A 27,191-nucleotide genomic window follows, 5' to 3' on the forward strand; every position below is an offset into this window, starting at 1 on the left:
ATTTCATACAAAATGATTCTCCTCAATTTTTGCTAACAACGGTAAAAATATTGAATCGAAGCTTTTCGCATTTCGCATTAAGCAATTCGCAAAAAGCATTTCGCATAAAGCATTAAGCGTTTTGCAAAAAAACATTAAGCATTATGCAAAAAGCATGAAGTATTTCGCATTTCGCAAGAAGTTTCACTGACTTCTCAGGGTTAATACATTCAACACAATGTCGAATAAAACCAGGACATATTTTATTAAAATAACTGTTGTGTCCGATATTCCCCGCATGTATTTCAGCCGTCCGATATTCACTACAAAACTACGCATGTGTCCGATTGAACGGCGTTTTACTTCCTGCGTATAGCCGTAAAACGGAGGATAGCCAAACGCTAACACATTCTACTGAATACGTCATAATAGATAATTTAATCGATAAGAGCGTTCCACAACGTCTCGGACCAATTGTGTTTCGTAAGAATCCAATGTGGCCAAATAGATGTTCGATACAACCACGGTAAATCGAGATCTATTTTTTGTGTGGAGCAAATCATAACCTTAAAAGCTATCTACAATGATGGAACGATATTAATAATTTAAACATATACTTGGAAAATTTTAGGGGGGGAGGGGGGGCGCGCGCCGGGTCCGCCCCCCCCCCCTGGATCCGCCTATGATACCCTCATAACCCCAAACCTCAAAAATACACGCAAATGTGTCAAGCTACTGTGTCGCAAAGGGCAGTAACCGCTGCGTCGAGTTTGACCTCAATCGATGGTAACATTGGCTGCTACAAAAAAGTTTCAAAGAGAGGTAAAGTTTAAAATACGAAAATTTAACTGTCTTGGTAAAACAATAGTTATCACAAGCCTACGAAATATTTGTTAAAATAATGAAATTATTCGACCAACTTTGTATTGTTTAGTTATCCTAATACAAATTGTTTGTTTTTTAACACAGTTGGAAACTCAAAAGATCGGCCATTATTTTTTTTTCATTGTGACTGTGAGTATTGTTTTCAATCTAGAATTATATAATTAACAATTAAACTGTGAATAGCAGACTTAGTAATTTTATAATAATCATTAGTTTTTTCATGCTTTTTCCCTTACCAGAACCACAACTCTTGTCTATAAAATTTTACAAGGATTTGTGTTATCTCCCTTCATGTTCACATATATCTCTTCTGGTGTAGTGTGTTAAATGGGTGGAAGAGTGTAGTGTGTGGGAAAGAACCAGCCGCCAAGTTAGCCTCCATGCCTATGTTCCTGTGGTCGTGGGTTTGAGTGACAAACTGGGCATTTTTCCTCCAAGGTTTACTTCAATGGTGGCAGCGGTAAACAGCAGGAGAGCCTCTGTCAGCCTAAATAGTTAATGTGGGGAGGAGTGCAGTGTGTGTATGTAAGAACCACTGGTTAACTCAGTTGGGTAGAGGGCCAAGCTAGTGTTCCGGCAGTCTTTGGTTCGAGTTCCACTCTCTCACTTTTCCTCCAAGGTTTACTTTACCAGTTATCCCCCAAACATATGAATATGAGGTACATAATTTTACATATATATATATATAAATAGTTGAATTTTAAAGGTAAAATGATATTAAAATCCATAAAAAATATCATTTAAACAAAACATGATATTATATATAAAACTGCTTAAGATAATATCAATTTATCATTTATAAGGTGAAAGTTATAATAGGTTTTGTTTTTTAAATAAACTGGTCCTGAAATTAATATAACCTTATGCACCAGTCAATTGTAACCACGCCCCCCCCCCCCCCCCCCTAGGTCTGCGGAAATACCGGGGAAATGGGCCGTGTTTTTACCTTCCAGGTGGCCCCGCAGTGCCTGGTGAATGCAGTGGATTTGTCTTCAAGCCAAAAATAGCAGGCAATGGGCCTTACCTAGGGTCCCTGGGGTGCGGGGCATTTGGCAGGGATTTAGGGATTTTTCCTGCAGGGCGGGATTTTACCCGGACTTGGCTGGACCAAAAGTCAATGTCCCCGCTATTCCCCGGACCTGGGAGGGCCATGGTTACATTTTAATGGTGCGTTACAGGAGCACAAAATAAAAACATTGAGTCTAACCTTAGACAAACAAATGCACAGTTATGGACTTGGATTCATTATATTCTTTCGTTAAATAAAACAGTTATTCATCAAGGGCAGTCTAAATCCAATTTAGAATCTTGTGTGTTCTTTGAGATGGAATAAAGCTGTATAGATTGCATAAAATGTAAAAAAAAGTCTCAGTAACTATTAAATCTGGCTGTGCAATTTTTGCTCAGTTAATAAGCCAGGTAAGGACTTTGGTACATGTAATTGTGTTTCATTCAGACTGCACACCCTTTCAACACCTGCTCAATCTTTACAGTTGATGCTTAAAATATAATAAAATGTTTGCAATTTTCTTGGAAAAAAATCTGCCATGTGTTCTAGGACAAAACAGTATCCCGGTTCAAGGAAATTAGATCACCCTGTATTTTAAGAAGAGAAAAATTACATAAGATTTATTAAATTAAAGGTGTATAATGGATAAGGTGCATGTGCATCTAAACTGTCAATATTCATAGCTTAGCTAGGACAAAGGGTTGACTTAAAAAATGCAAGTGACTTTCAGGTTTTGCAAGTTGAAAACTTAAGCACTTGCAAAAATTAACAAGTATCAAAAAAAAAGTTAAATTCGAGCCCTGTAGCTATACACTTGAAAAGGCGAGGAGATAGGGTAATGGTAGGCGCGCTTCCATGCGTGTGTGCGTGCGTGTGTGCCTCCGTCCGTCCCACATTCATTTCTTTGCATCTCCTCTTACATTTCTCATGCGATTTCTACCAAACTTTCACAGATTGATGATCATTAAGTGAAGCAGCGCATATTGTCGGGCTTTCCCGATTAGACCATTTTTGAAAGAGTTATTGCCCTTTGCTTATTTTAGATTTAAAATTGGTTTCTTCGCAACTACTCTTACGTTTTTCATGCGATTTCTACCAAACTTTCACAGATTGATTATCATAAAGTGAAGCAGCGCATATTGTCGGGCTCTCCTGATTTGACCATTTTTGAAAGAGTTATTGCCCTTTGCTTATTTTACATTTAAAATTGTTTCTTCGCAACTGCTCTTACGTTTTTCATGCGATTTCTACCAAACTTTCACAGATTGATGATCATAAAGTGAAGCAGCGCATATTGTCGGGCTTTCCTGATTTGACCATTTTTGAAAGAGTTATTGCCCTTTGCTTATTTTACATTTAAAATTGGTTTCTTCACAACTCCTCTTACGTTTTTCATGCGCTTTTCTACCAAACTTTCACAGATTGATGATCATAAAGTGAAGCAGCATATATTGTCTGGCTTTTGTGATTCGACCATTTTTGAAAGAGTTATTGCCCTTTGCTTATTTTACATTAAAAATTGGTTTCTTCGCAACTGCTCTTAGTTTTTCATGCGATTTCTACCAAACTTTCACAGATTGATGATCATAAAGTGAAGCAGCGCATATTGTCGGGCTTTCCTGATTTGACCATTTTTGAAGAATTATTGCCCTTTGCTTATTTTACGTTTCTTTGCAACTGCTCTTACGTTTTTCTTGCGATTTCTACCAAACGTTCACAGATTGATGACTATATAGTGACGCAGCGCATATTGTCGGGCTTTTGTGATTCAACCATTTTTGAAAGAGTTATAGCCCTTTGTTTATTTTACATTTAAAATTGGTTTCTTCGCAACTGCTCTTACGTTTTTCATGCGATTTCTACCAAACTTTCACAGATTGATGACTTTATAGTGAAGCAGCGCATATTGTCGGCTTTCACGATACGGCCATTTTTGAAAGAGTTATTGCCCTTTTTTTTTGCATTTAAAATTGGTTTCTTCGCAACTCTGCTTACGTTTTTCATGCAGTTTCTACCAAACTTTCACAGATTGATGACTATATAGTGACGCAGCGCATATTGTCGGGCTTTCGTGATTTGACCATTTTTTGAAAGAGTTATTGCCCTTTCTTAATTTTACGCATTTCTTATGTTCCTGAGAAACTACCCTTATCATTGATTGGCTTTCGTTACAAAAAATGCCCCCATGAGGCGGGGGATATAGCTGTCTGTGACCGCTCTTGTTCCAATTTGAGCCCGAAACTCGGCCCCATTCTCATGCTTATATGTAATCCTAAATGTGAAAATAAACTTGTCTGTATTCTTTTATCTTTTCTTGTATTTTCACTGCATTCATGTTCATTTGTGGGTGAAATTGTAATTCCAAATTTTAGTCAAAATAACACATTTAAAATGTCATTTCAATGATTTTACACAATAGGAAAGGCCATGGCAAAATTCCCATTATGGTGAAAAAACACTGCTATATTTATATACATGTCTACAAATGGTTTTTGATCAGGGTGGACTTGTTTCAATAAAAAATATTTTCATTGTTTTCCAATGTATTTGCAAAGCCAGTATTAAAGTATAAAATAGTTGATGAAACGGAAGGAATTAACTTGTTGCCAACTGTGATGCTACTGCAGATTTCAGATTTTGGATGTTACGACTAACATGCTTAAATAAAACGGGCCTATCATCCGAAAGAAAATCTAATTTTCTCTGATTTGTCTAAACGCTTTCAGACTGATTGAATAGTCCTGAGTGAAAAGCAGAGTCTTTTTTCTATGCAATCTAATTTATCCACAAAAGGAAAATGTCTCTTCTCCTCGAATCATGATAATTATTGTTGATCATAAATGAATCTTCAGCAAATCTTTGTTTAGGCCTGAAAAACACCAACTTGTGGTTCGGGTTACCCGACCCTTCCTATGAAATAGGCACTGACACTCATGGTTTCATAGTCTGTTGATTCTGGGTTTGATGCCCTTAAAGAGCCTTAATTGCATTTAAACATTATTACATATCTTTACTAGTTGTTAGGCATAAAAAACAATTTGGTTTTGGTTACCCGACCTTGCCTACGAAATAGGCGCAGTAACCATACCACTTTTATCGTCAGTTGGTATAAAAAAAGATTTTTTTAAGAAAATTAAGTGCGTGTTTTAAAGCTGCACTCTCACAGATTTACCATTTTTTACAACTTTTTCATATTTCATCTTGTATAGAGCATTTTTTGGCGTAAATATATGCGAACCAATGATAAAAGATTGCTGACAAAAGATCAGATCGCAGATTTTCATATTTCCGTTCGAAAATTACTGTTTCATGGCTTTAACCGTTACAAGAAAAGGTTTATGAAAAATGCATAAAACATCAATTTTGAACTTAAATAGAAAAATCTGCAATCTTTTTTTGGTCAGCAGTCCTATATTTTCACGAAAATTGGCTTGTTCCAAGACAAAAAAAAAAGTTGTCAAGACGTTCAATCTGTGAGAGTGCAGCTTTAACACCATTCTCCAATGATGACAATAATGTTCTAACATAAAGCCTTGATAATGAAAAAATAACTTAAGAAATGGCTACCAGTTATTGAAAAAGGATGTAAGCAGCTATCAAAACCATTTTTTTGGCCTTTCCAGATTTTGGAAGTTACGACTAAGATGCTTAAATGAAACAGGCCCACCACCCGAAAGTAAATCTAATTTTCTCTGATTTGTCTAAACGCTTTCAGACTGATTGAATAGTCCTGAGTGAAAAGCAGAAAGTCTTTTTTTCTATGCATAGTCCTGAGTGAAAAGCAGAAAGTCTTTTTTTCTATGCAATGCTAACCCTAACCCAATGTCTCTTCTCCTCGAATCATAATAATTATTGTTGATCATGAATGAATCTTCAGCAAATCTTTGTTTAGGCGGTACCTCAGTTTAAAGCTTTATAACTTACACAAAGAGCATATGAGGAAGAAAAAGAATGAAGTACAGTCTCACAGCTTCATATTTGATTTTTTTGTTATTATTATTATTGGATTGATGTATACCATGCGGCCATTCAGAGCTCCTCGGCCATTTTATCGAAAACAACCTTGGATGTACCGGTATTTGGACGGTTTACATACTCAAAAAGTGGTACGTTTAAGTCCGCTGCAAGTAGATCACGTAGTAATTTTATGTAGCAGTTAAACTTTGTGACTTAACTCTTGGGATTTTTTATCATGTTTGCAATAATACAATTCAATGGCAATCAATTTAAACTTAGATCAGTATATACAACTCTAAAACACTACATTTAATTAATGATATAATTCAAAATTTTACGAACTACTTCAACTGATGTACCTGCATACATCCGAGGTTGTTTTTTAAAAAAAATGGCCGAGGAGTTACGAATGCCATGCGGCTCTATTGTTTGTACCAGGTGGTACAGTTTATTTGTATTGCGTTTCTTTCTTGGCAACATCATAATGTCAGAATGTATGTAAACAATTCACTTGGCACGATCACGTTGACAAAATTATTGTACAAGGTAATAAAGCATTTATATGTTACAAGAATGCTGTTATCAGAGGCAATCATAGAAGACAAATATTTACTCTGCTATAATTATTGCTCATTCAGACAAATATACAAAATGAATGACTGAAAAAGGCAATATAAAAAAAGTTGACTTTTACGGTTTTACACATCTGATACAATAAAAAAGCACCTAGGGCTGTCAGATGTGGCGACTTGATTGCTCAAAATCAAACTCATGATCATTTATATAGATCTTTTGAATAGTTGAGATTAATAATAGTATAAAAAAAGAACTAAACAATTTGGTGATGGCATACTTTGAATGTACATTTAAAAAAACTAATTTAGCTCCATGTTGTTGTTTTTTTGTGAAAATCAGTGTTTTTTTCTACTTTAGGGGTATTGTGGCTGGGGCCTATGATAGGGAAAAATAGTGTTGTTTGGGCAAAGAGGGGAAAACATTGTTTTCAAGCCTTTTATTAAAAAAACCTATGAACATATTCATAAATGGCACTTTATTTTACAATTGCTTAATGCTAAGGGGTCAGTGATCGGGATTTTTTTTACCCGGGTAGGGGAAAAGTATACTTTTTTAGTAGAAGAATGGGGCCAAATTTCGGCCCCAAAACAGGCGAAAAGTACACTAAAAATAGTTGTCTTCTCTTGCAGAAAGCCATGCATGATCTCTCAATGGTCCTAAAGGGTTGCATATTCAGTAAAGTTTTAATAGCATATTAAACAGCCATTATAATTATGACAGAATGGGAAAAAGTGCAGGGTTGGGCGTGAGGCAATCAGCATACACATGAGTGAAGATAAGTAGCAGGGTCCCTAAAAAAGATAAAAGGACTGCGCAGAGTGAAGACCACTAAGAAAAGTGTTTTTTGGGGGTTTTTTTCCCCAAAGGTTATAAGTATCTTCCATGGTCAACGTAAAATAGATACATCCCAACCTGAGCTAGGGTGATTTGCAGAAACAACAAATGAATTATATCACAGTATGGTTAACTTATTGTTATAATACAGGTGCAGCCAACTGGGTTGCTTACACACTTTCTAGACACCTTTTGGTACAATGACATATATTTATTTACTTGTATTTTTATTAAAATAGAGCTACAAAAAACATACATTAACGATTATCAGGTGAAAGAAGTATGGATCCAATGTACCTTCTATAAACTATTAAAATTGTATGTACATTTTTTTTTCATAAAGCCTGCTTCATCATTGTAAATAGGCTACCAGTAACCCATCCATGTCAATCTTGGTGACGACAAATGATCGCTGATTGATTAGCACTGAACTTACATTGAATTTGCTCGTGCATTAATAAGTCAAAAGGATTTGTGACCGAATAGTATGGCTTTGATTTTTTTGATTTGTGGGAAAAGGTTATTCAGAACAACATAAATTCAAGAAGGTATGTTTCTGCCAAAGTTTTGATAAACTAATTAATTATGATGAATTATTATTGAATTCATATTAAATATTCATTTTTTTATTGATATGGAACTAACTTTTGAATACTGTTTTACTGAGTCATGAAATTAATATTATTAGTCTATTATAAGGCATGCATATTTGAATAAAATTTTGCTACTTTAATCTGCTATTTTAATATATCCTTAAACCCATAAGCTATATAAAGAGAGCTTAAATATTTACACTGATGTTATGTTTAACATAAATGCAAGCAAGCGCAAATGATTCTATTAATTAACCTAATCAAATACAAGATAATGATACACTTCTTGTGTAAAAGCAAAAGAAAATTGCTAAACAAAGCGAAAAGAACCAAATACGGAATGTACAGTTTGATTTTTAAAATAGATATATTACATAATCTGTATGCACTATTTCGTACCAAATACATCTAAAAACAGATTATTTCTATCTAGTCACCAAAAATTAAAAAAAAACTATTAATTGTTGTAATTGGGTGGAATTTGACAGATTTTGTATTTTTGTGATACTTCATACAGTTGGGATAGGTATCTTTTCTGATAATGTCTGAAAATGAAATTGGTTGCCTTTCAGGCAAATTCTAAGAGGAAAATTTTTGTACTTTTTGGAGGAATCTTTTATGATTTTTTAAATTTAAATGTCAAGATCAATCAATGTTAAACACTTATTTAAAAGTACAAAGAAGTTCCTTAATATCTGGGAGAAGGATTTTGATTTCGGTTCCAGCTAATATGTGAATATCAGTTTAATTAATTTACAAATGATATGTCAATGTTATTTAGTATAAAAGAACACTATCTTATGTAGTAAATTAATAAACTTTGACATTTATGCAAAGTATTGCATCAAGCCTTGAACATTAAGATGCAATTATTTAGTGTATAAGTACTATAATGTTGTAAATTAATAAACTGTGACATTTAAGTTAAATGTTGCGCAGCAAGTGGAACATTTAGATGCAATTTTGTGCATATCTGTTGTATGTTTTCTTGTCCAAAGCACAAGAAAACCAATGAAATTGTCTGAATGCTAGATTTCGAGATATTCAAGAGTGTGATTTTTGTCTTGGAAGACATCGGCAGTTGAGGATAATAGCATGGTGGCCTATCATGCCCACAAGTCAGGGGATAATAGCAGGGATGTGTCACCCAGAAACATGCTAAATTACAATGATCACTCATTCCGGGTTATAGCGCCAAAATCCATTCTCCATATGGAGACATTCGGACATGATTGGTGTCCTTCTATGATCATTATTTTTGGTGCTTGTATATTAATGGAAAGTCTTCTACAAGTGTAGTGTTTTTTTTCTCCACCATTTTGGAAATTGAGCCAAGACATTTCTGATTCGGAAAATTGTGTCATTTTAAATAAAATTGGAAATTCCAATTTTGACAAGAAATATAAACTGAGATACTTTCAAAATTAGACAGAAGAGATTCAAGCATGTAAAGATGGGTGTTCTTTTAAGAATACACCAACTCTTCCATAAAAAACGGTTTGGGGACTCATTTTTTATCATGAAAAAAAAACAGACGAAAAAAACAACAACATAATATTTGGAAATTTAGTTATACTTTCAAATAAAACAGTACTTAAGTATTAAAAAAAATATGTTTAGGCATTGGACAAAGGGCTGAATTTCAGCCCATTTTGGTCAGAAAATTAACAATGAAATGAAACTTCTGTATATGGTGTGTTTTTGCTTTAAATATTAAATACTTAAAACCCCGCGTTTTTGATATTGAATTTCATATAAAACTTTCATGGACAGAGTTTTTGCTTGTCTATTACTGCAGATATTCTTGTCTGCACAAGAAAGCTTTATGCATTTTCAAATCATTATTTTCAAAAGTATCATTTTTCACTGATAACAGCCAAAAATGACTGAAAGTAATGATAATAGTCATGATAATTGAAAATTTTAAAACATTGTTTAAAAAATTTCAATTACCATACTTTAAAGGACATGGTATATGTTTCCAATAATTCTATTAACAGATCTACAGAGCAAGATAGAATGTATGCAATCACAAACGAGCTCCGTCTTCCATCGGTGGGGGGAGGTCCTCTTTTGTTCGGGACAAAGAACAGGCAAATAGTTGTCTCCTTTAACCGAATCAGCGGTGATTATCGGCTGGATATCTTTTGTCCCAAATTACGCCTTCTATTTATCTAGATAATAAGCATTCTAATTGTGCCTATTAACATTATTTTCAATTATTTGCTGTGCCGTTTGAATATTTTCATCCGGTAGTTTATTTGCAAGTCATAGAGAAGTTATATTTATAGTGTCAAATGTTATACGTGCATTCCTGAAGAAAACAGCATTATTAAAACTTGCAGAATTCAATTTTTTTGAAATTCTGTTTCTCTGCATCTGTTATAATCATAAAAATCGTGTTATTTATAACAACAAAGTGTTGTTTTCTTGTTTAATTATATCACATGCGCAGAAATAATGCCTCTTCTGTTTTATTGCAGCAAAAATTTTACAATTAAGAAGCAATGTATTTTGCCTGGATTGTGAAGAAAATGTTTTGCAATTTTAAAGGCAAACATCCCTTAGGTTGATGTTCCTTCTATATCGGATGAGCATGGCTTCTAAAAACCAACAACTTGCTGGTCTGGACCGATTTTGACTTTGCAGGATGGATTTCAGTAACAGAAAATGGTGAAAATATTGGTCCGATATTTGTTCATTTTTTTTTTATAATTTCGGTCCAAACAGCTTAGTCAGAATGCACCAGTCAATTGTTACCATGGCCCCCCCAGGTCCGGGGGTATACCAGGGATAGCCTGGGAAATGGGCCGTGTTTTTAACTTTCAGGTGGCCCCACAGTGCTGGGTGAATGCGGTGGTTTTGTCTTTGCGCAAAATATAGCAGGGAATGGGCCTAATCTAAGGTCCCTTGGGTGCAGGGGCATTTAGCGGGGATCTTACCATCAGTTCATCCCCGCAGGACGATTTTAGCTGGGGTTGGCTGGACTGGAAGTCAAAAGTCCCTGCTATTCCCCGGACCGGGGGGTGGGGGGGTGGGCGTGGTTACAATTGACTGGTGTATAAGTCATGTAGAAATTTTAATACACTAACCATGTGTGTCATTCACATATCCCCAAATACCCAAACAAACGTGTCAAGATAAAACCATGATAATTTGATAACCACGCATCAGACCAATGAAACAATTGAGCTGCATTAGTAAAATAAACAGTATATTCATACCATACTTTTCATTGTTAGATGGATAGGTTTCATGATTATAATTGTAGCACACTTCGTTATTCCCTGAAAAATTCTACCAAATTTGTAAATGTTAATGGCAGTTAGCTGTGTCCATTGATGAATAAAAATAACCTAATTGAAGGCCTCAAAAACTTGCATCATGAGATTTTCCTCTTTTTTGGGGTAACAATTATAACAAGGATATTTCTCTTTAAGTCACAAAGAAAGGTTTTATGGTTCTTTTCTGGTTGGTTCGGAAACCAGAGCTTTAAGTCTTAGACATTTTGGAATGAAACAGCCCTTTCCTGTTTCAGGGAAAAAATCAGGGAAAAAATAGTTTAAAATATCTGGTTTTCTTATGTTAAGATTTAAAAAAAAATCTCTTTATGTTTTTTTTGGTGATTTGCATTTTGCTCCCATTTAATGCCACAAAATTGTTGTTGCTGTTTTTCATAAATGTTGAACAATTTTTTCATTATACTGTAGGTTAATGTTGTTGAGGTTTATTATAGAAGCACACAAATGAACGGTTTAAAGCGTATTTAAGTAAATTGAACCTTAGTAACATTCTTCTCATTCCCCCCCAAAAAATCCCTATATTGTGAAAAGATATGCTATTATGAGCGAGAAAAAATCATGCTGTGAGCAACGTCTTGTTATGATTTTCAAGTTAGTTAATGTAATAGATGACTTTTATTGAAATTATTGAACTATAATACATTGAAGTCAATACTTTTTTGTATTTTTCCTCCTTATCAATTTTGTTTATTTTTTGCTAACCTTCAATTTGCCATTAATTATTCCCTTCATAGGGAAATATTTAGTCTGACAATTAGGCATGATATATTGAGTGCAAAATAATAATTAAATTTAAATTATTAATATGCACTGTATGTTATAAAGACATTGCAGAAATAAACATAACATCTTTGTTAATGTTGATGTTAATTGCTCGCTTACATAATTTATAGGCAAAATATGGACTGTTCAGCTTTATATTACTCAGATATGGGCGAATTGGGACAGTTAAACGTTATAATTATAATTAATGTGTGACAATTAAGTGAGATCTTTTTAATTTCATTTTTCTTTTTTTATTTAATGTCAATTTGAACTTAATGTATAAGTTCGTGTAGGTAAGAGAGAGGTTATGTTACTAGATCAAGATTATTTCGACTTTGGATTGAAAGACAGCTCAGTCAGGGAATGCATTTTTTTACGATAATTTGACGATTTTTTTACAAAAGGGTATCGCTCTATCACTGTTCGTGTAAGCCACTGTCACCCTAACCATTGATGTCGGAACTTTATCATGGGTTTTGTTTAAAGAAACATTTAAAATGTTAGACTATCAAGATTTCTCTGACAGCTTTTGAATGACTGATCGGATTTAGTGACAAGAAGTCAAACATGTTTGGTAACGAATAATATGCTTGAATAAATATTTTATTTCGGAGTTTGGTAACAAATTTGCTCTGGATTTAAGTGACATCATGAGAATGTAATTAAACAAACTTTGATTTATTACGCCTGGATTTAATTGCGGCACTTTAAGCGATTTTTGTTTTTTCGGGCAGTTACTGATTAGAAGAGAGGAAAGGTATAAAAATCATTATGGAGCTGTGTCATTCATCAGCATGACTTTGTTATGTTATTTGCAAACATATCACTTGTATGATTGCCTTTGATCTCAAGTGACGTTTATTGACAAAATCATTCACACAAAATCATATAAATTATTATCACTGGCGACCCTATGAAAATTCTTGTCAAAATTCTCCATCACATATAACAGTAACACTCCATAAAAGCATCAAATCTGTTAACCTTTTTCCGAGAGGTTTAAAATCTGGGGGCTTATGTTAATAACATTGTATAAAAAAGTGAAACCAAATTTCGTCTTGATATCTCCATATTGACACATGCAGTCGCACCAAGGCGACCCACAATTCAATAGCAAATATTTTATTGATCCCCAATCTGGTTAGAACATAAAAAAACGCTGCGATTTGGCGACACTACCTTCGTACATCCCGTCTAACGCATGCCGAGGAAACCCCTGCATCATAATAAAATAGCAAACATTGGCAATTCAAAAAAGTTATCGGCGCGAATCGCCTTCTTTTCCACTACCTGTTAAGGAGGCATAGAGCAATAATGAAAATATCGGCCTTGTATGTAAGGACGCTGAGGCGGGCTTTGTGTGGAAATCTCTTTGAAATCAGTGTCAATAAGAAGAGTAAATAAGTTTCTCTTCTCAGTGTGAAGCTAATTTAATAAAATTAAATTGTCTTCAATTTGTTATATTTGACGTCTACCAAAATTTAATAGACTTCATTGTGGATTATTGTTAAAACTCGCTGACTCAATTGGATTTAATTTGAATATAACTGCAGTTTTTGATATTTCGTGAATCAAAATTTATTGACAGTGGGTGAAATATTCTCTTTTGAAGAGGCGGATTTGCACTAACCAGGGTATTATGAGTGAGTATTTATAATGTTTTTGTGCACATTTATACATGCTTTTATATTGGTTTAAAATGTTTGAACTGGGGAAATTTTTGTTGAATTATAAATGAAAATATTTACATAATTTGCTTTATAGTGGATGGACTGAATACAGATTTTTTTTATTTTTTTTTTAAATAATTAGAATAATTATATAGAAATTACAGATTAAAGAAATGCTTCATTATGTGGCACTTATCGACATGAATTAGATGATCATGTCAAAAATCTTGGCTATAAATTTTATTAAGAAATCTCTTCAATCAATTGTAGAAAACTTGTTAATAAAATTAAAAATGTGAAAGTTAGCCAAAATGTTGATCAATTGGTCATTTTTTTCCAGTAATTAATATTTGACCAATCAAATCATTTAAATGTGCGAACTCAGCCTCAAGATAACCTGTGGACAAGTTCACCAAGTTTGATACAAATCGGTGCAGAATTGATTTTTGAAACATTGCTTGAAATTGGACTAAATTTACAGTGACTTTAATAGGCTAAAAACCAACAGTAAGTGCTTTATATTGCAACCTATACCTGTACTATTAAATTCAAATATTTGGAGTTAAATGCATCAGTATATGACTGCAGAGTGCAGATTTATGCTTTTTTTACCACAAAAATGCTGCAGTTTTGTCGAAGTTATGGTATACTTGACTCCAAATTTTGTTATTTCTGACTTTTTGAATGCTCACAAGTGACTTTTATTACCTTGCTAATAATGCCTTATGATTTTTATGCGGAATAACAGAGACATATAACTTGTATAAAGGGTAATGTTCCATAAAGTGAATTGACATGTTAATTTTTTATTTGTAATGGTGGAGTGTACTTTACTTCTTTGGAAATACGGCTTGTCTTTTGAATAAAAAATTGGAGATATTGTCTGACGTGGTTTCGTTATTGTTATTGAATGATCAATAGATATGCTTAAACTTGTATATTAGATGCTTCCTGAGACCGACTCACAAACAAAACTGTGACACCACGTTTTTTGTAGGCTCTCTGGTGCTCTTTTTTCTATTCTTCTGTTGCTCATTACGGAATTAACGGATTTGAAAATTTGAAAATACCCACTTTAACCTATCCCCAACTAAAGTTTGGGTTAGTATTACGCCAAGGAAACTTATAATTTGATAATTTTGGCCTTAACTTTGAAATTTTATTGCACTGTTAACTTTGATAAAACATGCATTTTTAGCAAGTCCCTTTATTTAGTCTTAAAGGTGCAAAATACAGGTTGATGTATAAAAAAAATAATGATATTATATATTATTTTTTATTTTGTGCATTTATAAATACAAATTTTTATTTTTTATTTTGTGCATTTATATATTTTATTACATTTTATTTTGTGCATTGATATTTTTTGTTTAACTCATTTGACTTTCATGATCAAACATATGATATTTAGTTACAGATAAAAAGATATTAGCGCTGTTTTGGAGCTTTTTTTAACTGGGGTCAACTTGTGGCCATGTAGCTATTAATTAATAAAAAACATTTATAAAGGTTAACATTTTTATCAGTAGCTAAATCAATTGTTTTTTGTCTTTGTTTTTATCATTATAGTTAAATGAGTCAAAGATGATAATGCATTTTTGCATCAGCCTTTATTGTGTGCATTTAATTATGTGTTATGGAATGAATATAACGTCATCCATTTGCCATGCTTCTTTTTTTGTGTCACCTGCTACGTCGTCATTGACAACGACATCTCACTTTTGGTTCTGCTCAACAACTTTTTTTATGACTTCTTGTAGAGTCGACTTCTTGTAGAGTCTTTAAACTTGGTAGTACAATGGTTTATCATGGTCAGTCAATGACCTCTATTGATTTTTTTGGGAAAGTAGCCCTAAGGTCAAGGTCAACATGACCTTTAACGCTACCAAAAGTTGACACATCACAGAAATTCTGTCAATGTTGCTGCCTGAAAAAAAGTGTGAACACAGTTGTGTTTTTTTTTCTTTGATTTGATAGGATTTCAAATCATTAACATATTATTGATGTGCATCACATAATGAATAGACGGACTCACTCAGACCTTACTGGGGCTGTATTCATGCATGCATAAGCCATCTTACTGAAATCTTTAAACTTCCTTTTTCAAAACTTTAAAATTGTATATTTTAAGTGCCTTCCATTTTATATGAAATTGATTCAAATGCCTTTATTGCTTAGATCTTTTTCTTGATTGTTTTCATTTTTTTGGCTGATAAGGTGAAAACAGCGTATGTTTTTATGAAATTCAATTTAGAAGTTTGTTTTATTCACTAAGTTGACATTTTTCACTATGATGCATTCTAATTACGGCTCCTGATAGATTAAACTCAATCACTGAACTTTATTTGGCATGTATATTATACACTGTTAGGATACATAGATCTGTTAGGGCATTAATTAATGAATGATTAATGAATGAGATTCGTCTTGATCGGAAATCACCTCACAGTACCCCGCACTTACATGTTCTAATTACAGTCTCGTTAATTACCAGATTAAATAGACAGTAAAAGAATTTTAAGTGTGGGCATCTTGTTTATTAGACAGACTGCAGGTGGAGAAAACAGTTTCAGAATGAATTTAAACACATGTTGTATCCCTTGTTTTTGAAAATGTGCAAACCACATATGCAGGTATATTAATTTAGAATCGAAACTTGTCTGTTTTTTTGCCGAGGCAAAATGTAATAGGTTTTGAAGTTGTATTCATCATTGTCTTGCAATTAACTGAGGTTCTCATGCTGGTTCATGTTATTCAGCCATTTAATTGACCAGTAATGGGATTATATTTCATGAATAAATAACAGCACATGGTTGTATAATCCAATGGTTTTGCATTGACTTCCTCTGACAAACAACCTACTAGTGAATAGGAAGAGTTAGCTCCCTTTCGCATCATGTAAATTGCTGATACCTTGAAAGAAACTGTACAGTTGATCATAATCCTGACAACATTTGTTTTTAACCTGGTAACATGTTTTACCTGACATGATGGTTATTTGTTGCAAGAACCATCACTCTGACTGAAATGCTTGAGTTGTGTCCCTTAATTGACTGAGAAATACAAAAGACAATTATAACAATAGCAAAACTGTTGTTCAAAGAATTAAGTCTGGCAATTGTGAATGTCTGGGTGCTGTTGTTGACTTTTTTGTTGTGCAAAAGCTTGAAAACTTGGCCATAACTCCAAGTTCAAGATATTCATATGAAACTTTAAACGCATGTTGCCAGAAACCAAGGCGCACAACTCACTCTTTAATAAGAGTTATGCCCATGCTTGATTGAAGAACAAAAAGAATGAGCATTTAGCATTGGCCAATCAGTGCTCATGTTTTATTTAGTGTACTTAAATGCCTTTAATGGCATGTATTTATTTTATTTTTTAAAGGACATTTTGAAGACTTATTTTAACTAAAATCATTATAAGGAGAGTGAAGTAAACGATTCAACATGGTCTCTTTGTAGCTGAAGAAATAGCTTTGTTCAAATAGTGTTAAGAAGTTACATAATATTGTGGAAACACCAGGAAAAAGTCTCTCTAAATGGGGGTCAACTTTGTCAGCATGTAATTGTTTATACATAATCAGTAGATTTATTTCTTTGTAGATTTGATGATGTGGTTTGACTACATGGTAATTACTTACTGAATAGGTCCAGTCACAAACTTCCCCCTTGGCCATCTCCACTGGGAGCCTGGTGACTAAATGATAGGGTAGGGCTCTGGGGAATGTTGATTTCCATGTATGGCGAAGTATATTTAATTTTAAACTCCTTAAACTGCATTAAATCAAAGTACACTTTTATAGGAAAGCTTTGATAATATCTTGATATGAGAGCAAACTTGATTTACACCATTTTAGATAAATTGATAACTAGCGATTGTGAGGCTTGATAAGCGGCTCATGGAAATAAATAATAACGTGATTTTTTTGCCATTTTTATTTGAAGACCCCAGCGTTGATATTGAGCCCAAATTTTTCTCCGGGTTTTGTTGAGCCTAAGAAACAGAGGGATTTAAAGAAATCATATTTCATATTGAGGGCTGTTGGCTGCAAATCCTCTGGCTAAGCTTCATACCTGATCACTTAATTCGAGACTTTAAATCGTATCATGAGCGTTGACAACTTTATTGGTATTTAATACTGGTTATGATCTTACTCAAGTTTTGTTATTCATTTTGGTGAATATGATCTCTCCTTTTTATAGGGCTGGGCTGGTAATTTCATAAAACACCTTCAGTCATTTCATAGCTTAAGTCATTTTCCTAAGTTATGTTTCAGCTCACTGGTCATTTGATATACCGTAAATATTTAATAATCTCAATTTTTTTTTTCATAATACAAAATTCAAAGATGTATTTATTAAAATCTTTAATTTTCACTAAGAAAAGTTTTGGAAGTTGATTTAAGTTAGGCATTAATAACATAAGATGTTTTATGAATATAACTGACCCTGTATTATTACAAATATTACAATATATATTTGTTTTCAGAACCCATATATATGACATAAGAATTAGACCCATGATTTACAGTCATCGAAATTAGACTTCTGGATGCACAAACCGAATTCCTGTACTATTGCTTGGCATCAAATTTTTTAGCAAGCCCTGCTATATAAAACTCAGAATTTGAGCAAGCCCGGAAGTTATTTTACCAGTGCAGGGCTTGCGGGCTTGTGCTAATTTCGACCACTGCATTTATCAACCATCCTATCCTATGATCCCTTTTTGAATTGGTATAGCGAAGAAGTAAAAAAAATATTTTGAAAACAAATTCTTTGATTGGTCATTAGTTAGACACAGTGCTTAGTTTGAATTTGCAATTAACACTTTTATTTCCATAAGTGCCTTAAATTTAACCATTATTTTAACTTAAATTATTGATCTAAAATATTTTGACATGTTCATTGATAAGACGTAAGATAGTGTTTCTCTAATCTATTTTGAGGAAAGAATTGATGGACATATATCTCTGAAAGAAAAAAACAAAACAGAACAGAACAGTGTTTTGTTCACGTGAACTATACAGTTTCTTGTGACATAAAAATACATTTAAACAAAACAAACTACGAAACATAAGGTAATACCACCTAACATGTAGTTAAGTATGGATCTTATATGGAATAATTTTAAACATTTTAAAGGTAAAGATAAAGCATGCATGTTCACATTACATATAATATTGGTGTATCCAAGTGTTTAGTTCAAAACATGGTTAATTATAAGTATTATGTATTAACAGAATAAATGTATTGGAATAAATCTGAGATCAAATATCTGATTGCATAACATGTAATGTATGTAGCCCATTTGGAGCTTCGTATATGTATTTAATAGGCTTAAGAATATATATATTTGGTTCGGGTTACCTGACCCCACCTACGAAACAGGCGCAGACCCTACTGTTTTTATAGTCAGTTGATAAAAATATTTTATTCTTTTTTTAAAGTGAGTTTTAATATGTAGTTTAAAACCTTTAAAGATTTATACAGAAGATAACTTTGACACCATTCCCAATGATGACTTTTACGTTCTTAATATATAAAGCCTAATAAAAAAAAAAAATATTTATAATAATTAGCCTACCTACATTCCTGTTTTTGAAAAGGATGTAACCCTAACCAAACCATATTTTTTTTGGCCTTAACATAACATAAAAGAAAGAAAAAAAAAGGGTTGTTGCCTTGCATAACTGCTATTCTAATCCTTAGCATGTGGACTTCCTGTTGATTAGACTTCCTGCAGATTATAATGGAATCTGGTTATGTCATATTCAGATGCTAAAAGCAATATTTATCTCATTTCCAATTTTCTTAGGAGAAAGAAGGCAAGAAAATAATGTTACAGCACAGTTAATGACAACGCTATGTCGGCTGATTATAACGATGGCTGATTTAGTCGATGTGTTCAAGTGACAGCCTAACTTTACCCTATTTTTGCTAATGGAGGATGGAGAATGTGTCAAGTCTAACAAAGTTTGCATGACCAGCCACAAATCTCTAATTGGGTTTGTGTTGTGTCATACAAAACATGGTTTATGTCTTTCACCCGAAGTCTCATTGCAGCGTCTTTCCCTATAAAAATAGATGATTACAGGCTCTTGTGTATTTTAACCCTAATATAGGTAATGAAATAGCTTTTACTGATTGCAGAATTTATCTATTTTATTTTCATCAGAAATACCAGGAAATCGTAGATGCATGTGAATAAATGCGTTAATCAACTATCTACTGTATTTTGCATCCTTTTTAAGGCGTTAAAAGTTTCTTGGGCTATTGAGGCAGAGCTACCCTGTCATTTACAGAACCCAATAGTTTATTGGATGCTGCATCATTTTTCGAAGCTTTATTCAAGCTTCCCTGAAGCTTTATTCAAGCTTCCCTGTAAAGCTACAGTTGTGAAAAATTGGGGACAAGTAACCCCTTCATTAACTCATTTACGGGGGAACTGGATAGTTTATTGGATGCTTCAAACCTGTAATTTCACCATTAGGAGGTGGTCATTTGGTGTTTGAATACTGTGATTATGCAACAACCAACCTTTAAACTACTTTAGAAATTGGATTGTATTGAATTTCCAGGTGATAATTTTAAGTCTTTCTCATCTCATGAAAGTTCTGAAACTTTTACCTTTATATCACAGAGTTAGTGTGAATTTATTAATTTTTAATGAGTGTGAAGAACGTTATATTGACTTATGTTAAGCTCCTTGGCACTTTGTTGCTGAGAGTGTGGTCTTTTATTGTGAAGCGAAACTGGGGATCGAGCCACCAACCAAACTCACATGCACCCAGACTGGGTATCGAACACATGTAGCTTTCACGGGTGAGAAGCGAGTGCGCTAAACCTTACTGCGCTGACTTGACAACAGGGTTCTGGTCTTAACTCACATTTTCCATTCCCTGAGTGAACTTCCATTTCTGCTTTGGGTTTCAATGCAGGGATTTTAATAAATTGTAACAATTTGTTATCCAGATCCCCCCCCCCCCCCCCCAACCCTGGAGCAGTGAGAATTGTCAAACTCCCTTGGGTTGGGGATGTTCCTGAGGCATATAAAATGTGTGGGCGAATATCATGGCAAGTCTATTTTCCAGATGACATTTCAACAGTCTGAAAGCTTAGAATAATTACCGTCTTAAGTTCTGTCATACTGCCCGCTGCCTCCAGGTTGGAACAAAACATTAATTAGTCTGTACTTTACAGGTTGAATCGGCCATTATTTGTCTGGAATGAGGATTCGACAGGGTTCCTATGGATTTTTTGGGTAAAATTGCAGAAAGAAAATAAGCTAGGCTATAACTGTTGCCAGGTGACATAAGTTACTGGGCCCAAAGGCTACTAGTTTGGTCAGGGAAAAAGTCAGGGAATTTTATTTTTAATGATTTGTGTGACCCCTGTAAAAACAAAAATCATCTCATGGCCTCTTATAATTAACACAGTACTACGTAGGTCAATGTGTGCATACCACGTGTTAAAGCTGCACTCTCACAGATTGAATGTTTTGACAAAAAATAAAAATCTGTTAGAGTGCAGCTTTAATTTGCATCCAAAATGTTACATCGTTAGAAAATAAATTAAGAAGCTTTCTGAATACTGGTTTAGCACTATAAATGATCTCTTCTCAGTACAAAATCACTCCTTAGATTCTAAACGCCCCCATAATTCATACCCTATTGTAGAGATTGAAAAGAGGTTCTTTAAGCTGTCTGATTTTGTGACGGGAGTTTATAAAGTCAGTATAAAATAAGAGTTCATTTAAAAATCAAGAAATCAACATTCTTTATTTTCATATTATTTATACGTGTCACATTATACATTTGATTTCAAAGTCATCGCTGGTATTTTATTATTTTCCGAGCCATTGGGTTCTAAATAAAACTAAATGTAGATACAATTATATCAACAATGTCATCGTAATGTGGTAGTGTTGAAAGAGAGGTACACTCAGCATTGAGAAGCACAGTAGTTTTAGTCAAGTTTATGGCCTTTAAAAAATGTAATTACTGTAATCAACCATCAAGTGTTAAATACATAGTTTTCGGAGTCAATAGTTGAAGCTGTGTCGAAATTAACTTTTGTAGGACTTGAGTTGAAATTTTAGGGATTTTAATAGTCCGATTGTATGATGAAAGTGTTTCAGCTGGTTTACTCTCAGTTTTGACTAATACTGATACATTTAAAATAATATTTATCTGTTAACGATTTAAGGTATGAAAGATTTAGGATGAAAGTGAGAATTCAGCCATTTTATGAGAATTGAAGTTGTTGTTTTTTAGTGATGAATGCGGTGAGGAAATTCATACAGTTTTATGTTCAGCTTTCTGATCCAAAACTAAATATTTGGATTAAGTTATACAAAAAAAAGGTAATTTGATTTTTTTTTTATTGCAATTTGTTATTTTTATTTCAAAACCGAGCTGTCAATTTTTCTTTTGCAGGAGAGAGCTGTTTGCACTTTTGGGATATGTTGTCATATTATGGTATGGTTCAAAATCATATGTACTTTTGTGTAAGTTTTTAGTGGTCTACATAATATTTTGTAAACTACTTTTTTTAATTGGGCCAGCCACTGTTTATATCTATGATTCACCTGATTAAAATTAGTTAAGGCTTTTTGCTGATTTACTGAAATAAATGTATTGGAAAACTAGGAAAATACTGCCTTCTGATTGAACAAAAATAAATTGTTGATCACTAACACAAGTTTTATTTTTTTATAATTTCCAATCCAAAGATAATATGTGAAAAGTACACATACAACTACACATACACATCTTGTTCGCAACCTCTCTATCGTGTAAGATTTGCCTATTTCTTTCATCTCACTCTTGTTAGTTCTTCTGTTCACTCCTGTGGTATCACCAACCTGTTAAAGATCAAAACCTTGTTTTATTGTTCAATAAGATGCTGCAATTTGTATGGTTTCGTTCCCTGATACATTTGAACAAAATCTAAATCATTTGATTACACGCTACAGAGATGCAGTTATTTTGTAAGGTTTCACTGTTACATGGCAAACTAAAATAGTTTTATTTAACGTTGGGGGGAATTTCATTTCACAATAATTCGCTGTAAAGTTTTTCAGATCTGCAAATAAAATTCTTCATTATGGCATAAAATTCTTTAATAACGGCCACTGAAGATTTTGAATTGCAGAACAAGTTTGTCAATACAAGTTAAAAAGAGGATCCTTTAGTTTTGCATCTCTTTTTATATGAGGCCAGAGAAAAATTGTTTGTTTAGTGTTTAGGGGTAGTGATTGAAGGGGGGAGGGGGGATCAGACGAATTTGTCTATACTGAAATAAAAAAGTAAACTAAAACGATTTTTTTTTGGGGGGGTGGAGGTGTTGCAGGCGTCCGATGCCACCCTCCCCCCAAAAAATAAATTCATTTAAGTTTACATTTACTTTTTTATTTCAATTGATAAAATGCACCCAAAACGCAACATTTTGGTCAAAAGGGTACGCCCCTTCTTACGTCAAATCCTGGATCTGCCTCTGCTTAGGTCATTGTTTTTTTCACATGACTGTGAACCCCTTAATTCGGTAAAACTAATTAAAAAAATCAACAAATATAACAACCGGGGATGATTAAAAATATGTTTGGGTCGCATTATTTTTAAGTCGTTTGGTAACGTGAATTATACTGTTTCTTAATTGTGGCCTTAGATTTGCCTTTTTATATTACATTCATAGAAATGCTGTAGAAATGTAATTTGATTCACAAATGCAAACACTGGTTGAAAGTAGATTTTGAGAACGATGTTTATAACTTTTTTGTCCTTTTTGGTGCGAATGAATATCAGTAAGCTGACGCCAAGTTTGCATGGGCACCAACACTTTGACATTTAACAAAATGTTCGTACAATAAAACACAGGATGAACATTTCATAACAAAGTCCTTCAAAAGTAATATAAATTCCAAAATGTTTGACGTTGAATAAAAATTATGCTGAATATTAAAAGTCGAAGTTGTATTGAATGTCTTTTTGAGTATTCTTACAATATACACGATATTTTAATTAAATTTCGTCAAAAAAATCCGCTAATAAAAGGAAAATGCAACGCATTACATGACTCAACATTTTTTATTGTGGTTATATTTGATTGTTATTTTTTTTATGAAAACAAGAAATCATTTGATTTATTACAGAAAATGGTTTAGACAAATTGAACATAAATTGCCCATAAAGAAATAATCAATGCATTTTCGTTGTTGAATGTATAGCTTGTTTCGTGATCAGCCTCATATGTTTGTTTGATTATTTATATAGGAATGCTTTTTTTTTCTCAGGTTAATGGGTAAATTATTTTCCTTTCACATTATAAGCCAGACTGTGACATGCATTTCTGTGATTTTTGATAACATTTTACGTTTTTTGTGACAGTAAATTACAGATACAATTTTAATGAAGTGCAGAAATAATGTCCATTGTAAATCGCTTGATTATCATGATATCATGAACTATTTAATTTTCAGACATATTGTGAAGCTCTGCTGTGAGTGACATTTGATTCGTTGCGGAACAATCCAGCGTTAATTCTGATTGATAGAACTCTTCGACTCCGATACCCCCCCTTAAAAGGTAATTGGAGTATTTATACAGGTAGCTTCTTTCCCCAAGGACCTCCCGTTGTCAGTGTCATGATAGTTGGTTTTTGAGATGGGGTCTCGGGTCATAGGTCAATATGGGCAGGCTTTGCTTGCTGATAAAGTGGAGATAAGAAATCAAAGTGATAATCTGGCCCTATGAAGATGACAATTTGAGTTGGTGATCTTCTTAAGGTAAACTTCGAGTGATAATGCAGGCCCTTTATCATGCATTTTATCATTAGAGTGTCTAAAATATCGTTCCATCAAAGTCAACCCTGTGATTAACTTTTTCATAGTGTATTGCAAGATGTGTTGATAAAACTATGAGATATTTATGTAAATTTATCTATTTTAGACTGTATATTAAAAATTCCGTTGCTAGTTTTTATTTGACGTTTGTTTGTTAATGGAGTTTGTTTCAAATTTGACAATGTTGTTGGATGTTAAGATGTTATGCATTGTTACGAAACATTCGGCTACACAGTTTCACAATGGAGTATAAAATGTAATTAACGCGATGTTTGTCTCCGCAATACAGGTAATTTATGTTTTACATGATGGAACACTGATTTAATTATGTGATAAGCATTTTAATTTAATCTTTTTTGTGCAATGTTAGTAGAATGCGATTAAAATTCACACGCTTTCAAAATATGGTATACAATGAATCATGAAAAGAATATTATGCTTTAAGTCGTGCGGTCAGCTATAAATTAAGCGCTGATGATGAAAAAAGATTTTAACAAACGAATATTCAACATACAAATTTTTTGTCATGTGATGATTTGGTTGAAAAGTTGTCATTTCAGTTCAAAAATCAATTTCAACTGATTGTAATAAAATTCACTTAAGTTTCAAATTGGACGGGAACAGTTTTTAAAAAGAACCAGCGAAGCTGCAAATTTTGTTAGACTTGAGAAAAATCTTAATATAAATATCGTCTTGGTCAGTGTACTTCAAAGGGAAGGAAATTAATTTCAGCATTACTTACTGGCTTTATTGACGATTTTTAAAAACGAGGAAATGACTTCGTTACAGTTACAGTGAGTGGAATTTGTTTGCTACTTTTGTTTTGTATGCTTAATATTGACTAACCGTTAAATCAAGAATTACATTTGAAATATTTAGCTGGTTCAATTAGCGGGAATCTGAATGCGTCATGATGAGTCTTTTCATCGGGGTCGCAATTGCCGTCACAGTTACCAGCGATGATAAATAGTGGGTAAACATTAGCAATAATGGACACCGCCAGGACTGTTTTAATTTCTTTGCGACTTGAAATATTTGCGTTTGTCAGCATTATTGACATAGCCTCAAATTAGTCAATATAATGAATAAAAGTGAAAACATCATAAAAAGAAAGTCAACAGTTTTATTCTTGTTGAAGAATTCTTAAAAATTGTATTGATATGTTTTATTTTCATTGATTTATTATAACAAACCATTTGTCATATTCTGAGTGACATTAATGTCAATCAAGATATTTTCAATATTTCTCCATGTTTTTCTTGCTTTTGGTCTTGAAATCTGGATTATATATAGAAACTTTGGAATTAAAGGTATTTTAAATTCAATGTTTGTAGTAAAAACTTTTATATTTTAAATCCTTATTTTTTTAATAGAGCATAATTTATGCAACATTTTTAGATAGCTTTTGAAAATTATACTATAGTTGACCGTTTGTGCAATTTCTTGATGCAGGTCATGCGCACAATAAATGATTCAATCCAGGGAAGTTTTGATTTACAGGATGAAAGTGATTGAAGTATCTTTAAGGGGAGCCAGACAACACATCCCATGGACAAAACCTCCCATGTCATTTTGTGGGAGGTACTGTCCACGTTGACAAAGTTGACATGGGAGGTTATGACATGGGATGTTTTGTCTTAGGGATGTTTTGTCCTATATTCAATTTACCATTACATAATAAAATTTGATAATAAATCACTGGCGACACATAGTTGTGCACCAGACCATGAGTTGTTAACTAAAATTAAATAAAATGAACTTGAAGGCAAGATGCTTGTGGTAATTTTTTAGAGCACATAATTATGTAAGAAAGAATTATAGTTAATATGCTTTAATAAAAATTTAAATGACCAAGGCTTTGTGTCCTCAGCTAATCACTTTAGTATTTGACCAGTAGGTGACCATAAACGCTGTGCTGGCTTGACTATGTGTCAATTTAAGGTTCCTGTTAAACTCTGCTGGTTCCAACAGGAAGTCAATGGGCAGGGATGGGAAGTGGGGCAGGAAGGGTGATAAAAAGAAATCAGGGGGTGGTGGTTGGACAGTTTGGGAGGTAGGGTGTCAACAAGAAATCATGGGGTCGGGGAATGTAAGTGGGCAGGTGGGGTGAGAAAAGGATTAATATTAGTAAGGGGTGGGGGATTGTAAGTGGGCAGGTATGGTGTGAAATGGAAGTCGGGGTGGGGAATTGACAGTGGGGGAGTAGGGTGTCAACAGGAAGTCATGGGGTGGGGATCAGGGAATGGCTGAGCCCAGGATGTTAGCAGCATTGGGGTCACATTCTTACATTATATTACACCACTTGGTGAAACATTTATAAGGTTATTACCTTACCATTTTATTGAATAGCCGGAAATTATATCCTGCCTTTGACTATATAAAATACCTTTGATAGTAACAGCTTGTTTATTTATTTGGTGTATTTTTTATAACTTTTTCAGTTGTAACTTATCATATTTCACACGAATGTCTAAGCTTTTGATCTTGACGATTGTAGACGCTTGTTGTTTTCTTGGATGTTAAAAAATGAAATCTTATAAGGAGAGAGTTGCATGAAAAAAATAAAAAAAAGGATATCGTTAGAAACACATTTTTTTCCGGAGTGGGTAAAGTGATTTTATCTTCCGAGATTATGACATCGATGTTTATGGATGAGGATCCACAATATTAAACCAGGTATTTCATTAAGGGAGCGCGCTATATAGGGCTAATAATTATATGCTTTGATAGCGACATTGAATGAAGCTGTCTGTCGATATTTCTTCCCTGTGACATATTG

General features: G+C 33.4%; 1 protein-coding gene across 1 annotated transcript in view; it reads left to right on the top strand.

Annotated features, from left to right (window-relative positions):
• The first annotated feature begins 13,136 nt into the window (after positions 1 to 13,136).
• Positions 13,137 to 27,191, top strand: part of LOC128234398 (nephrin-like) — a 106,743-nt gene continuing 92,688 nt past the window's right edge. Inside the window, 2 exon segments of the mRNA XM_052948612.1 lie at positions 13,137 to 13,543; positions 24,050 to 24,155. The gene's annotated coding sequence lies outside the window, so the exon portion shown is untranslated.

The sequence above is a fragment of the Mya arenaria genome, chromosome 5 (assembly GCF_026914265.1).
Source record: "Mya arenaria isolate MELC-2E11 chromosome 5, ASM2691426v1".
Classification (NCBI taxonomy): Eukaryota; Metazoa; Mollusca; class Bivalvia; order Myida; family Myidae; genus Mya; species Mya arenaria.